Below are 16,428 nucleotides of genomic sequence, written 5' to 3'. Positions count from 1 at the left end.
AACTCAGTACAATTTCCTGTATCCATCCAGTGTTATTACTAATTCTGCCAACATTATAGATTGAAAACTTCAACCTCAGTGGTTCATAACTATCATTACATTTGGTGATGGTGCCCATTACCAAAGAATGCAGTGTTGTGCCGCATCAACTCTCTGATGCTGCAGTCAGGAGTGGCAGATGCCCTGAGCAGAGCCTCAGTCAAACATCTCCTGGTGGCGGCAAAGTAAAATCTGAAGGTAAGCCAAATTCCATTTGAATCACTCATTAATTGTTATTATACAGAGGAGGAACAGAGGTTATGTAAATATATCCAATTTTATTCTCATCTTGTGTGAGAAAATGCCACCTCTTTAGTTTCACTCATGAAGTGGCATTTCCCGCTGAGCAATGTTTTTGCCTAAGCTTACATGTCTTCATTTGGTGGGCATTGTATTTACTATTAGACAACTTGCTCCATAGCCCAGTGGTACCAGTAAACCAATGTACATTTTTTCCAGCCTTAGAAAAGGTTTACCCTATGCCGGTACTAAAAGATTCTGCTATCTCCATCAAAGAAGAGCCTGAGGACAAAACAGAAGAAGTATCCATCAAAGAAGAATCATTCTCATATGGAAATGAGGTAGGTGGAGTTGATATGCAAGTGAGCATTTGAAATTCTTGCATAGATTTTCATTAAAAAAAATGCAGAATGAATGCTATTCCCGTGATAAAATCTTCAAGTTGGGCTCAGAAGACAAATTGCAACCCAGTATTATGTCTGAAATATTAAGCAAGAATAATTAGTTATAATCTCCCTCATCTAGATTCAATAATTGGTCAGAAGTCATGACAAATTTTATCTATATTTACTTGCAGTAGGTTTACTATTCCAAATCCAAACTCATTTTTCCTAATAGTTGTCTGTAGTTGAATAATAATGAAATGTGGCGGTCTCTATTGGCAACAACCATGCCAAATTTTTTTGTTCAAAAGCGTCTTCCTTTTTTGTCATTCAATAAATAATAGAGCTGAGCATTGCAAAGAATAATACAGGAGAACCTTCATGTTTCAGTGTTCTGAGTGTGATTATGCTTGTACTACAAAAGGAGACTTGAAAAGTCATTTTCTTCACAAGCATTCAATAGAAAAACCTATTCAGTGTTCTGAGTGTGATTATGCTTTTACTACAAAAGGAGCTTTGAAAAGACATTTTCTTCACAAACATTCAACAAAAAAATACAGTATACAGTTCGCCTAGTAAGATTGTGCTTGTATTACAAAAGAAAACTTGAAAAAAGTATGCTTAACATACATTCAAAAGAAAAACCTATTCAGTTATCTGAGTGATTATGCTTGCATCACAAAATGAGTTTGAAAAGACATATCTTTACAGACGTACAACGTAAAAATCTTTGCAATGTTCTGGAAATGATCAGGCTATTGTGACAAAAAGGGACTTGAAAAGTTATTTCCTGTTTGAATTATGCTCATGTTTATTTCAAACAGTGTTAGCTTTTCTCTCAACTTAAGTCTCGTTTCAAGTCGTTTGAGGTTTGTTTGGTTATTGTTCAGTTTATGTTTAATATTGGTTTATTGGTCTGAATTAAATGGGACCAGTGCAGTCAGTCACTCAGTCACTACTAGTTGGTGTGTATAGAGGGTCGAGTCTGGTAGATTTATAGAACATAAAACTGGTAGATCTATTGATAGTGCTGTGCACTGTGCTATCAGCTACCTATCTGTTATGTGACTCTTCAATGTTTAGAAAATCTGCATTCCTGAAGTGTTTTTGTATATTGAAGCGAGTTAAATGGTCAATATTTAGCTCATTACTTTGCTCCATACCAACTTTACAAAGCTAATGAATAGACTTATCAATAATTGTTTACCCAAAAATCCCTATGTGGTAAATGCCACCTTGGCCTGTTGGCCATTATTGAAGGCAATAAGTGCCCTTTTTAGCCATCCATTATGATCCATATACTGTTATTGTTAGCAAGCTAAGTGCAACATAAAAATAACACTTCAAAAATAACACAAAAAAATAAAAAAAAATCAAATAAATAAAAAAACTCATGAAAAAATAAAAAAATCATTAATTTTTGATTTTTTTTGATTTTATTAAAAAATCAAAAAAATCACCAACCCTGGTAGCAGCGTTTAGTATCGAGTTCCCGGTCAAATATGAGTTTGTGTATATGATGAATTTTGAGTTTGTTTAAGAACAAAATTTAAATAAAACGACATGTAGGAAAAACAAAATATTAATACTCAGTCATGACATAATTTACAGTTATGAAGTGTGTGCTAATAATTACCTGTTAGGTGAATTAAGTTCCTACCGAGGTACCAGATTGTTAGAGTTAATTGACAGTAGCTCTAGTGTGCTCTCTTCGATAAAACTTGACATATGCAACTTGTGTTCTATAGGATACTGATTGTAAGTTCTCTAAAGATAACTAACAAACTGTAAGGTGATATTTCTGACATAATCACGCATTATCATCTATAACTAAACTATCATAATTGTTGAAGCTTCACCTGGATAATTAGTGATGTGTGCATATATGCTGTGATTCTGTAATTGAATGTTACCTGATTTTGCACTGCTTATTTTCGTGTCTGAAATCTGTGTTCTAAATTATCTAATGCGGCATAAATTTTTTTGAGCATCTTTGCAATTTTGTACCAGTTACGTGAATGACCTTGCAATAGTCTTCATTCTATTTTCCATGATGTGGTACTGATCATTATACTATTTGCTATGAAATGTCTGTATCAAAATTACAATTCTTAGCCTGTTTCTGTTCTTGTGGTTTGATTTTCTAGCTTTTTGTTCCTGATATTGTTTATAATTTCCCATGAGTCATTCCTTGCCGACAACTTTGCATGGCATGTCCTCAAATGACATATTTTAACTGAAGGTTGTGCTATACTGAGGTAGCTAATTTTTTCCATTAATATGTGACTTTATTTGACCTGAGTAGAAACCTGAATTTAAATTGTGCCCTACCTGCTCAGTTGTCACCTGCCATTTGTAGACTTGATTATTTTATAACTAATTGTGTTCTGCCATCTAATGCATTTTTGTATGTGCAGAGAATAGAATAATGAAGATTGGTAGTATAATAAGTAAACTTTATTGTCTTTTCTTTCCCATCCATTGGAATCCAGTAAATTACTAAAAAATTATGGAATCTTGATATTTGGCTATTAGAATATTTGTGCTGACTGTGTTCTGGGGAGACCCATTTTCATTCATGCTGCAAGGTAGCAGGAGTTTCCTGCTAAGGGGTATTTGCAAACCCCCAGTTCCTGAAGTGCAAGTTGTTTGAGTAAACATGTACCATCAGATTTGGTATCTTATGACTAATGACTATAACTTACTAATCTATGTTCAGTTTAAAAAGTTTACCTGAATAGTGATGAAGTGAACTCCTTATGGATATCACATCTCTAATTGAAGTTTGACTTCTATGGACTGGAATGAAGTAGACAAATTATTGAAAGAATGAGTAATTAGAATATAAAACTTGACTCAGTGTATAGGTTTTTGCCCTGATATTGGTTCTCATGTATGTCTGGTGTTTCCTCCTTCTATAATTGTTCTTTACTTTAGGTAATAAAAATATACAAAAATGCAACCCACCTATGTGGTGATTTGGATTGATTGTAGGGGAAGCAAAGGCATCAAGCAATCTTCTGTATCAGATCAAGTCCTAATCCAGAATAATTTATTTCAATACTATTAAGTACATTGATTTATTTTATTCTGTTACATGTATGCATTCATTTCTAAATGACCAGTAAGTGATGCTTGCTGCAGTAAGTGATGCTTAATTCTAATAACTGATGTGATGATGAATGTTGAAAAGAGCTCAGTTTTTTACACCTTAAATATAACAACTCTGTTTATCAGTCAAGTATGGCTATGGGGGCCACTAATCAGTCATTATAGTAAATTTATGATGCAGTTGAAGAAAAATAAAAAAAGTCACAGAAAAAATTGAGTTTTTAATAAAATTGAGAATTATCTAGAGAATTCAGTGATAGTAATTCAGTCTTCATTAAGAGAAACAAGAAAGCCTTGCAGCTAAAATGCTTCATGAGATGCTTGAAAATACAATATTTTAAAATGGAAAGCAGTTGATAAACTGGGGTATAAGAATAAGACTCAAGGCAAGAGATTTTGTGACTTGTGTTAAGTGATTGGGACTTGAATTTGAAGAGAAATAAGAAGATAAGATGGGCAGGAGTCACTTTTTTGAGGCAAACAATTACTATAACATATCATGTTGATTTTGACTTGCAAGTCCTGGAAACTATTCACCATATGAGAATGTAGACTATCATAAGTTCAAATATATTCTTACATCTAAAATTTAGCAACCTGTTGAAGCATTAGTATTCTCATAACAAATAATGATATACACATTGTAAAGTGTATATTGCTATGTGTTTGATAATAATATTCAGGGAGTCAATTAAATCTATGGGATATTGGAAGATCAAAAGGCAACTTTCAGAAAGTAATTTTAATATGTTACATTTTGAATGCTCTAACTTTCATATATAAGTTCTAAGATGCATTGAAGAATGAAATTTTGGATTATTTCATCATTTGGAAATTGAAAAAATAAAAATTAAAAGCACACATATAAACATGCAAATTTTACTGTATAATACTAATTGTTGTGTCCAACATGGTTAATTGAGCAGTTGTCCTGCTGTGCTCTCAAACAGCACATTTGTCATCATATGGATGCTTGCTTTTACGAAGGCGTTTTGCTAATACACCTTGTCCTCACACCTTGCCCTCATTGCAAGGTGCTAGGTGTTGTAGGCCAGACGTCCTAACAAGAGTGGCAGGACAGTGAGGTGTTAAGGCAACAAATCCTGATGAGAATGGCTGAACAGCCAGGTGTAGTAGGCCATAAGTCCCAGCAAGAGTGGCTGGAGTCCTGATGTGAGTGGCAGTGTAAGGGGAGGCGTTTGATCCCAGTAAGTTTAATATTGATATTAAAAGAGGTTCACAGTATGGTCCTAGACACTACTGGCAGGGTAGGTTACTAAAACCACCTGGCTGTGCCAAGGAATATATATTCGAAAATGCTAGTGCCAGCTATCAATAAAGATGCTGATATACACTCCATAGCGCAGGATTGGATGGGGTTAGTAAGGTTAGGATGAGATAATTATATGAGATAAATTGGCTATTGGCACACAGTTCACACACCAATTGGATAGTCCCAGATTCAATTACACAGCTTTTGGAGCTACCTTCAAAACATATAGCACAATTACAGGTAGGCCTTCCTAAAATATAACCAATAAAGAATTCAAAGGCCTAATCGATACAAACAATGGGTCTTGTTGTCATTTGCAAGTAAAATGACTGATTTAAAACACCCTTGGCAAGAGATAAATAATCACACACCCCGATGCGGACAAGGGAATCATCCTACCACTCACGGGCAAAAAACGGACATTTACTTGGCTATTGGGTAAAACATGCACACACCGTGCCAGATAAAATGGGTGCCTTAAAATCACTGTTGCTTTGTATAATTAGCTTGCACTCCGTAAATTGCACAGATGGATCACTATGTAAAAAGCACACTGCCACGACTTGTTATTCGCATGAAGTGAGGGCACTTCTAGGACTGGCAAGACATATTCACTGGGTGGACCAATCAATTCATTCCCTGGGTGTTTCACTGTGGTTGCCAAGTCAGTTGCATTAACAGTCCCGCCACAAGGAAGAATTTCACCTCACTTGAGACCCTTGGAGTTTATCAAGGGATGCAAGGAATGTCAGTCCGCTTGGCTCAGTGCCCAGTATTTTAAACTGGACCCTTGATGCTCTATAAGTAAATATAGGGAGCACGTCAAAACCGAACAGATGAANTCCTGAGGAGAGTGGCAGGTCAGCAAGGTGTATCAGGCCAGAAGTTGCGATGAGAAGGAGCAAAGGTATTTTTTTGTTAAATGTCATGTAATAGATATGTAGGATTTGACTTCATTACGTATAATAAATGGTATATGTATTAACATCACAATTACTTGCAAAAAATGTTTCAGCGTTGACAGGTGGGAGTAATAATGATGAATATATGGTGCAATCTTATGACTATTACTTGTCAAAAGCAATTGTTGAATGCAGAAGCCATTCCAATTAACATGTGAGCAATTTCCATGTCGACTGAAATGCATGATGTCATCACTCATCAGCAATGAACGGCATGATGGAGAATTGTTGTTTGATGGGTTAAAGAGAATTGCCGCATGACAGATGACAGCAACATAGAATGCGCTGTGGCTGAAACACCTTCACAACACGGCTGGTGGAACGCATGCTAAAATGGCTTTGGAACACAATTGATAGAACACCTATTTAGACAACTGTTAACATGTTTGGTAGAACAAGTGTTAAAACACCTCGTAGAATGCATGTTGAATAACTTTGCAAAATGCCTGGTAGTTCTGATGTTAATCCACCTGTGCAACATGCCTGGTAGAATGCATGTTAACAAAGCATTTTTGGAGTGTGCCTGGTAGAATGCCTTTGCAACATGTCTGGTAGAATACACGTTAAAACGGTTTCTGAACACATTTGGAAGAATGCTAATTAAAATGCCTGTTGAACAGTCTTGGTAGAACAAGAGTTGAGATGCCTGGTGTAACAAATGTTGCAATGCCTGGTAGATCAAGTGTTGAAACGCCTGGAAGAACTCATATGAAAATGGGTTTAGAACATGCCTTTTGGTACGCATGTCCAACAAGTTTCTGACTTTACACTTGTTACTTGTCAACAGGGTCATCAAAGCTTCAATTATTTGCACGTGAATTCTTTTTTGCTAGTCCATTCACACATCACAAGTTTCATTTATTAACAATTTGATTGATTTTTACAATTATTGTTATTGTGTTTGGAACAAAGTTCATCAGAAATATTTGATTTAGGTTATAGCAAGAAGTTTTATAGCATCATGATTATCTCGGATAGATATGATCAAATTATCGGTTTTAAGAACTCTTCCAAGCTAATTATGAACATTGTAAGAATCAGTGATTGGCAACACCTACCTTATCAACTTTGGTACTGATATGCTATACCAAGTAAATGAGTCTGATTTGATCCACTACAATTTCTGTACTTGCATACGCATGGTTGGGATCAGTTGTCAGCGGAAGCTGTGTCTGTGAGTGGAGCCATTGATCACAAAGGAGCCACATCATTTCCTTTCAATCAAATCAAATTATCAATGATTCATCCTACAGTACAGACTTGTCTCCTACAGATTTTCATTTGTTTATGAAACTCAAGGACTTTGCCAGGAATTTAAAAGCAAAGAAAACAGCCAGAATATTAACCACTTCTTAAGAATGAAAACGTTTCTGAGTCCAGCTCCATCATCAGTTCAAAAGTTCAAAACCTATAAGAAAATCAGAATCAATTAGAAAACTAAATTCACATCAAAGATAAAAACGTAAATTTACAAAATAAAAACAAATACACATAAGGAGACAGGCCTATCTATTTACAATTTCAAGGGATAGAAGCTGAAGGCTGCATTTAAACCAGGTTTCTGTTTAAAAATGTACAGGGATTCTAAAATTCGTAGGTCAGTAACACCGGTCGTGTAAGCTAGAACTCTGAAATCACTATCAGACACCGGAACATTGCACTGCTCGGCATGGACTCGCACAGCTGAATGAGGAGGATGCGCAAGTATTGTTCCCATTCTAAAGCTTCTGCCCTTATGTTCCGCCAGCCGAGTGTAAAAATTGCGAGACGTCATACCGACGTACACTGATGCGCACTGCGCACAACTGTATCTATATACTAGGGACAAACGCATAAAAAGAGGGAGAGCATCTTTATACTTGAAGAACGAACCGATTTTGAAGTTACTCACCAATATCATCCGCAGATTTACATTTGGAAGATATTTATTGATCAAATCTTTCAATTCCCTAGCCATAGTCTCAGATGCTTTACTGAAGTAGGGAAAAGAACAATAAATCAGGTTCCTACTGTCACAATCGGGAACAACTTCATTATATTGCCTTGACATGAATTTCTTAATTTGAGTATAAATCAGTTGCGATGGAAACCCATTTAAAGAAAAGATGCTGCGCAAAAACTCAAATTCAGTGTGAATAGCACTGAAAGTTGAACAAATACGGAAGCCATGATTTAATAATGTTTTAATCCCATTTAATTTAAAACGAAATGAGCAAAAACTAAAAAAGCTGGTGCTTAAACTGGTAAACGTTGACTTTCTGAACACAGAGGTCTGGAAATGGCCATTAGTTTTTGTAACATTACAATCGAGAAAAGCTAAACTATTGTTGGTTTCAAGCTCCATGGTGAATTTTATTGACTGATGTTGACTTCAATTATATGTTGATGTTGACTTTTATTGACTTCCTTTTCTTCAATTCCCAACTGGGTACTCCTTTCTGGATGCCCCTTGTATTTGTTAACATAAGTTGATGAACCAACAAGCAGGCTGCAAGACTAAATGAATTGAAAATTTGTCACTTTGAAGCTATAGGGTGTCATTCATATGGATAAAAATTCCAAACCTGCTGTTGAACCTAACATCAGACAGAAGCCACCCTAAGCATGATCACTGTATATAAGAGGAAAAATTCATAAATATAGTCTTTCTATTTACTCCATTTCCTCCAATCTTATTAGCATACCTTTATTTCTTCAGTGTAAAATAAAAATAACTAAACAGTTTCCCTCATAATTTTCAAAATTCACCTGTTGAATGAGCATTCTTCCTGGAAATTTTGAAAATCCACCCAATTTTCCATATTGGCTTGCCTAGCCATAACTGGATTTTTAGCTGTATATTATTGTATAATCAAGCCTAGAATGCCATTTACATGCAATGAAAAGCTATTTTGAGCCACAAACTCTTATGTCGGGCCATATACACATATTACTGTCAACCGGGGCTACTCAGGACGGGCGGGGTAACTTTGGACAGTCCTCCAACATGGCGTAAAACTGTTTTAGTAGCAAAACTAATTAGAATATTGCAAAACTAAATATAGTGGCATAAACGTCAACATTTTCCCTATCTATGTGATATAAAGAAAGTTCAAAAATACTACATTTACTAGCTTTGAAAAATTCCTGAGAAAATAGTGAAAAACAATATTTTGACAAGTTACTTCTGCTATGGTCTGTAGTAAAAAATATATTTGCAGTATTAAAAATTTTGCTTAGAAAAAAGTGGCAGACAAGTGTCAGCATGAAAACTTTATTTGCTGAATTTACATACCTCAATCCCCCAAAAAATGTTGGCCATTTTTGCACAGCGGGCTACTCAGGACACCCTCCCCCTCCGGGGCTATTTGGGACACCCCAAAAAATGCATTTACAGTAGAACTTCAGTTAGCAAATGTTCAAATTCAGAAAAAAATTGATTAAAAACAAAGAATATTGATTACATTTACCTTGCTCAGCAAAAAAATTTCACTTATCAAAAAGTTAGTGCATCATCCCTCCCTGCCTTTGCCCACCTCCTCCCTCTTCCAGTGCCGGCCCCCTGCCAACCTCCTGAGCCTCCCTTCGGGCGAGCGTGACGGACGCAATAAACAAGAACAAGGAATTTAAAAGCAAAGAAAATACCACAAAAATTCACCATGTCTTTATAAGAGAAAACCTTTCGGAGTCCAGTCCCATCGTCAGTTCAAAACACAAAATTCTGTTCAGAAAAAGTTCAGTCCTAGAAACACAAATAAATCAATTAGTAAAGTAAAATGCACTGTAAGGTTTTGAAAAAGTTCAGAAAAAGTTCAGTCCTAGAAACACAAATAAATCAATTAGTAAAGTAAAATGCACTAAAAACAAGTGGATAAAACATGAAAATAATGCTAGTAAACGTAAACGGCCTATCTATTTACTATTTCGAGAGGAAAGGAGCTAAAAGCGGCATTCAGACTAGGCTTCTGTTTGAATATATACAGGGATTCTAAAAATCGTAGATCACTAACACCAGATGCGGAAGCTAGAATTTTGAAATCACTATCAGATACAGAGGTGTTGCACTGCTTGGCATGAACACATACAGCAGAATGAGGTGGATGTGTCCATGCCAAAACCGTCAATTTGTCTGTAAAACTTGCCAGCAAATATGAAAATTGAGTTTAGCACAGATAATTCGAGAAGAGATTTGAAAAACTTGCAGTTAAAACCCATGACAAGGTCATGTACATCTTTAAACAAAGAATTGAGACAAATATCGATGGTTTCAGAAAGAGGTATATTAGTAAATAAATTTTCTACATCAAAAGAGGCCATAGTCAATTCGTGAACATTGGTAAAACTCTTCAGGCAAGTGTTATCCACAGTATATTGGTTTGTTGTGAAGGGATGTCCTGAAGGGATGAAGGGATGTCAGCCTTGTGAAGGGATGTCCTGAGGAGCGAGGAATGCTTATGTTTGCGGCATCAAGTATTCTCTGTGAGACATCCTGGCTCAGCTCATCCACAGATGTTGGGCATATAAGTTTGGATGGAGTGACAGCTCCTGCAAAAGAGGTCAAGGACTGGCTCCCAATCTTCCAACGGGGGACTGGTGCATCCTGCATCCACAATAATGGCAGAGATGCTGCGACACAGAGAGGGAAGTGGTCACTGCCAACATCCTGTAGTAGTTTTAGTTCACAGAGTGGTGCAATGTCAGCAGAAACAAAGACCAAGTCCAGGCACCCCTTGCTCCACTGCGTCTGTCAATATATGTATAGAAGTCTGTGTCATTTAGTAATACTGCAGAGGTGTTTATTATGAGGTCCTCCACAGAGCATACTGCTACATCTGGGCGCAAGCAATTGGAGGAAAGCAGACTATGATGTGCATTAAAGTCCCCTACTATAATGAATGTGGGGGACAGTTGGTTTACATAAAAAGATATTTCATTATACGTCATTGGTTTGTTTGGATTGTATACATTCATGATGGTGATGTGACTATTGTCTCTAAGGCAGAGCTTGATGGCCTGAACTTCCAGGTAGCCTGCTGGGTACCTACGTAGGGATATTTCTTGAGCACATAAAGATCTCTTGACTAAGGTGCACAGGCCTCCTCCTCGACCATCTCTGTGGCACCAGAATGGGGTGTAGCCATGAATTGTTGGTAAATAATTATTTTGAGTCCAAGTTTCTGAGAAGCACATGATGCTTGGTTTCTGGGAGTACAGCAACAGTTTTATTTTTGCAAGATGTGGGTAGATGCTATTGCAGTTAAGTGAGATTATTGAGAACTCAGACAACTGTGTAGATGCCATTAGTTGCTTTTACCTTTCTGCTGGGACAGCTGGGTTTTCTTTTTCATTTGGATAGTGGGGGCTACTGTTGAAGGGAGACCAGCAGAGCTCAGATTGCTAGACTGTGTCTCATTCTTCTTCCCTGCTTTGCTGCGAGTTACACGTTCAGAGGCTACAGAATTGGCAGGGGGAAGGAGCCCTTGAAGGAAGCTCAACATCATCAGACTCAGAGCCAGAGACAAGTTCAAAATCAGAAACATCTAAGTAGGATGAAAGGTCCTCTGTAGCAGAGCAAACATCATTAGCAGAGGGAGACATAGCAGGGGCAGCATTTACAATTGGGCTCCGGTTTCTTGGAGATCTTTTGTTAGATTTGCAGGATGCCGGGGGTGATGGCTCAACTGATGGTAGGTCTACACCAAAGTGCTTTTGCATTGCAGTCCGAATCAGGGAATGAGATTTATCACGGGATTCTTGATGCAGGGGCAATGATAGTAGGTCCACAAGGAATCTGCCAAGACGCTCAAAGAAATCAGTGCTTTCAATGAGCCTTTGGTGTTCATTTTGGGCCGGCAGCAGAAAGGGGTGTGTATGAGGGGACTTGTGTTGACCTGCTGGAGTAGTAGATTGACTCATTTGGCGGGGGGTGGCTGCAACTGAGTAGTAAGTTTGGGTGTTAGTCAAAGGAATGACTGTGTCCATTGCCTGGCTGTTCATTCTATGGTGGACGGTTGCATTAGTAATATGTTCAACAAGGCCAGTGCCTGGCTGTTCTCCTTGACCTCTCCACCTGCCTGTGTTTTCTTTGGCATGGTTTTGTGGTGGGTTGGCCTATTGGTCTCTTCTGTTATTGCTCCGCTTAATAGCTGGGTACTTACTGGAATCTGCTATTCTGTGATTCTGGGTGCTTGGAGGGACCTCCACATTTGGTGCAGTCACAGGTGCTGTTCTGCGTGGGCGTATAGGGCACTTCAAAAAGTTGGCCTTGTGAGGGCCTCCACAGCTGGCACAGGTGTGCACACTGCTGCTGCAGACTCAGTAACTGTGTGGTCCTGCACACAATAGGCATCGCTCCCTGCTGGTACAACCCTCAGCGCCATGTCCATATCTCTGACATTTGTAGCACTGGAGTGGTGGAAACTCATATTGGCGCACTCTGTAGGATATAAAGCCAATTTTTATTTTCTTAGGGAGAATATCTGACTCAATGGTGAGTCTCAATGAGCTTGAAGGCACCTGCCTGGTACCTTCATGGCGCTTCAGGCGTTCAATATTTATAACTTTAAAGTTACATTCATTCCTTAGTTGTCGTTGAATTTCTTCTATTTCTACATCTGGGTCAATTGGGGAAACTACACCATAATGATATTTGCCTTGTGATGGTAATGCACATGTCACATTCCATGTTCCTATTTTTTTCAAGTTGAGGAAGAAATTTATTTGGTCTTTATCAGTTCTTTCAAGTTCAATAGCAAGGAGTTGCCGTCGCATATTCACCCGTACATCAGATATGCCTGTCTTATTGTAGGGTGAAGTTTCGAGTATCTCACAGAGTTATGCAGGCGATGTCAGGATCTTGCGGTCTGCTGCAGAGACTGGGCGGACCAATATCACACAGCTGTCAGGGTTCTGAATTGTAACAGTATGAAGTTCAGAAAGAGAAACTGGAAGAGGATCAGGCATGGCTAGAGATGGGAGATGGGTTTCTTGTTCACAGTGGCCTAAGTTCCGTTGCGGTGCATTCTTCTTACTTCTCACAGGTTGTTGCTCCTCCAAAAAAGATCCCCTCTTCTGGCCAACAGGAACACTTGCATATTCAATAGCTTCATGAGAGTTTCCTGGCATGTCAATTATGTCAGTTTCCATTGTAACACTAGTAGGACTAGGTTCTGTTTCCAGGAAATGCTGTAGCTGTGATGTAGTGAGATTTTCTATTGTTGAGTCAGCCCCGGGATCAATCAAGTCTGCGGCACTCGCCATGCCTTCTTTCATTTTTTTCCACTTTCCTACCACACACACAAGCTTAGATGAATGAGGTTTTCAAGTGAGATGATTGCACAATCTAATTTGAATACCAATATGGATTTTCGTAAATGCTGGTTTCAAAGCAGGAGCTTTTTATGATCAATAACACACTATCACAGTTCAAATGAGACTCCTTCGTTTCAAGTTAAATGGGGTCCAAATATTGATAAACCCCGGCTATCGCATTTGTTCTACTTTCCTAGCCATGCACTCTGAATTTGAATTGTTGCGCAATATCTTTTCACAAAATGGCTTTCCATCACACCTGGTGCTCACCCAAATTGAAAAGTTTATGTCCAAGCAATATACTGCAGTCGTTCCCAAGTGTGACAATAGGAAAGTTGTTTACTGTTCTTTTCCCTACTTTGGACCCGCATCTGAGACTATGTCAAAGGAATTAAAAGTTTTATTTGCCAAATATCTTCTGGATGTAAATCTTCATGTATTGCTGGTTAACAATTTTAGAATCGGCTCGTTTTTCAGGTATAACGATACCCTACCTGTTCTTATGCGATTGTCACTAGTTCACAGATATAGTTGTGCGCAGTGCGCATCAGCATATGTAGGTATGACGGCACGCAATTTCTATACTAGGCTGGCTGAGCATAAGGGCAGGAGTTATAGAACAGGGAACCTACTTGCACATCCACCTCATTCTGCTGTACGTGTTCATGCCGAGCAGTGCAACACCTCTGTATCTGATAGTGATTTCAAAATTCTAGCTTCCGCATCCGGTGTTAGTGATCTACAAATTTTAGAATCCCTGTATATATTCAAACAGAAGCCTAGTCTGAATGCCGCTTTTAGCTCCTTTCCTCTTGAAATAGTAAATAGATAGGCCATTTACGTTTACTAGCATTATTTGCATGTCTTATCTATTTATTTTTAGTGCATTTTACTTTACTAATTGATTTATTTGTGTTTCTAGGACTAAACTTTTTCTGAACAGAATTTTGTGTTTTGAACTGACGATGGAGCTGGACTCCGAAACGTTTTCTCTTATAAAGATATGGTGAATTTTTGTGGTATATTCTATGCTTTTAAATTCCTGGTTAACTTGCGATTCAAGCAAACAAGTGATTTTAAACAAGAACAACAAGTCAAATAATAACTAATTGTTACAAATCTAATTGAGTTGAAAAGCACTATGTACTATGTAATCACTATGATTTTGTATATCATTTTGTTTTTATACTACACTGCAGTACCGTAAACCGGGGCTACTCAGGACGATTTCGAATGTTTTTCATTCATAACTTCTTACCATGAAATATTTCATAAACAAGTTTATTTACTACAGACCTTGAGTCTTCATTGAAAAGTATTATAGGAAAAGTGGTAAAAAAAGTCCTTAAAAAGTTTCGATCATTTACATCATAAAAACTTGAAGAAAAATGATGTATCTACCCTTTTTACAACTGCAAATGACCACTATATTTAGTTTTGCAATATTCCATTTAGTTTTGCTACTAAAACAGTTTTACGCCGTGTCGGAGGACTGTCCCGAGTAACCCCGCCCGTCCCTAGTAGCTCCGGTTGACGGTAACAGCTGTCTTGACTCAGTCCTGACACAGACTTGGCATGTTCAAGAATGTGTACAAGCATAAATGAGTATGATTTGATGACGTTTGAACACACTAATGTGTTATGATTGAGTAAGTGAATATATCTCTTTTGTTTATGACCAATAAGTGTTGCTTGAGGCTTAGTTGATTAGGTTTCAATAATTAATGTGAAGGATAAAATTAAATAGTGCTCAGTTGTTTTAACACTTTTGATATAGCACCTAAAAGTAGCAATTTTTAAATTACTATGTGTATACAATTAAATTTTTAGCAATGTTCTAACCAAATAAATGGCTTTGATGTCTATGCTGTGAAATTTTATATCTATTTCAAGATGGTTTTTATTCATATTATACATGACACGCTCAAATTGTTTGCTGTGGTATTAGGGGAAAAGTGAATTTTGCTGCAAATGTTGTAATTAAGGCATTCTTATGAGCGTCTATTGCACTTTGTACTCTTTGATGTATTCCTCCAGTGTTATTACCATTACTGCCAACTTTGAAAGATTAAATGCTTATACCTCAGTGATTGATAATTTACATCACATCTGGGGATGGCGCTCATAGTTGGCAAAAACTGCAGTAGTACATTCCTATGTACATAAAAATGTGCTCCATGAGCAGATCTATCAATTATTTCTATAGCCAACAAAAATCAATGAGAATTGCAGAATTTGTTAAACATGACCAAATATATTATGAAGAAATACTTCTAACTACTGCCAACATTAAAAGATTAGAAGCTTGAACCTCAGTGATTATTAATTTACATCACATCTGGGGATGGCATTCATAGACAAGGAATGCAGTGTTGTGCTGCACCAACTATCGGATGCTGCAGTCAGGAGTGGCAGATGCCCTGAGCAGAGCCTCACTCAAGCGTCTCCTGGTGACAGCAAAGTAAAGACTGAAGGTAAGCCAGATGCCATGTGTCTCACTAATCAACTGTTAATATTCAGAGGGGGAACTGAGGTTATGTCAATTTATTTAATTTAATTCTCATCTGTATATAAATCTTTGAAATTTCAATTCAAGAATTGGTGATATTGTGTGAGAACATGCCACCTTATTAGTCTATCTCATCTGAGTGAAAATAACTTTTTGTTTAAAGCTAAAATGACTCATCAATTTGGTGAACATTGTATGTACTGTGAGATAGCTTGCTCTATAGCCCTGCAGTACAAGTACATTAGTATACATATTTTCCAGCCTCAGAGAAAATTGGCCCTCCACCAGTCCTCAAAGTTTCTGCTATCTCCATCAAGGAGGAACCTGATTATGGAATTGAAGATATAGTCATTAAAGAGGAACCATTCTTATATGGGAATGAGGTAGGTGCTTGATATGCAAGTAATTATTTACCAAAGCATTTGAAATGCCAAGATGGATTATCATGAAAAAAAAATGCTATTCAAATGCAGGCCCTGCCAGGTGCTTCTTCAAGTGCATAAATGAATGATAGTCACTCAGTGCCAGATTGGAATTGTGTGGAGGTTGATCCAAATGTTCACAGCCCAAGAAAATATCAAGATCTTGCTTTTGATTTGTTGATTTTCTGTGTGTGGATAG

Source organism: Hyalella azteca, unplaced genomic scaffold (assembly GCF_000764305.2).
Source record: "Hyalella azteca isolate HAZT.00-mixed unplaced genomic scaffold, Hazt_2.0.2 contig5104, whole genome shotgun sequence".
NCBI classification, from domain to species: domain Eukaryota; kingdom Metazoa; phylum Arthropoda; class Malacostraca; order Amphipoda; family Hyalellidae; genus Hyalella; species Hyalella azteca.
This window is presented reverse-complemented; position numbering follows the sequence as displayed.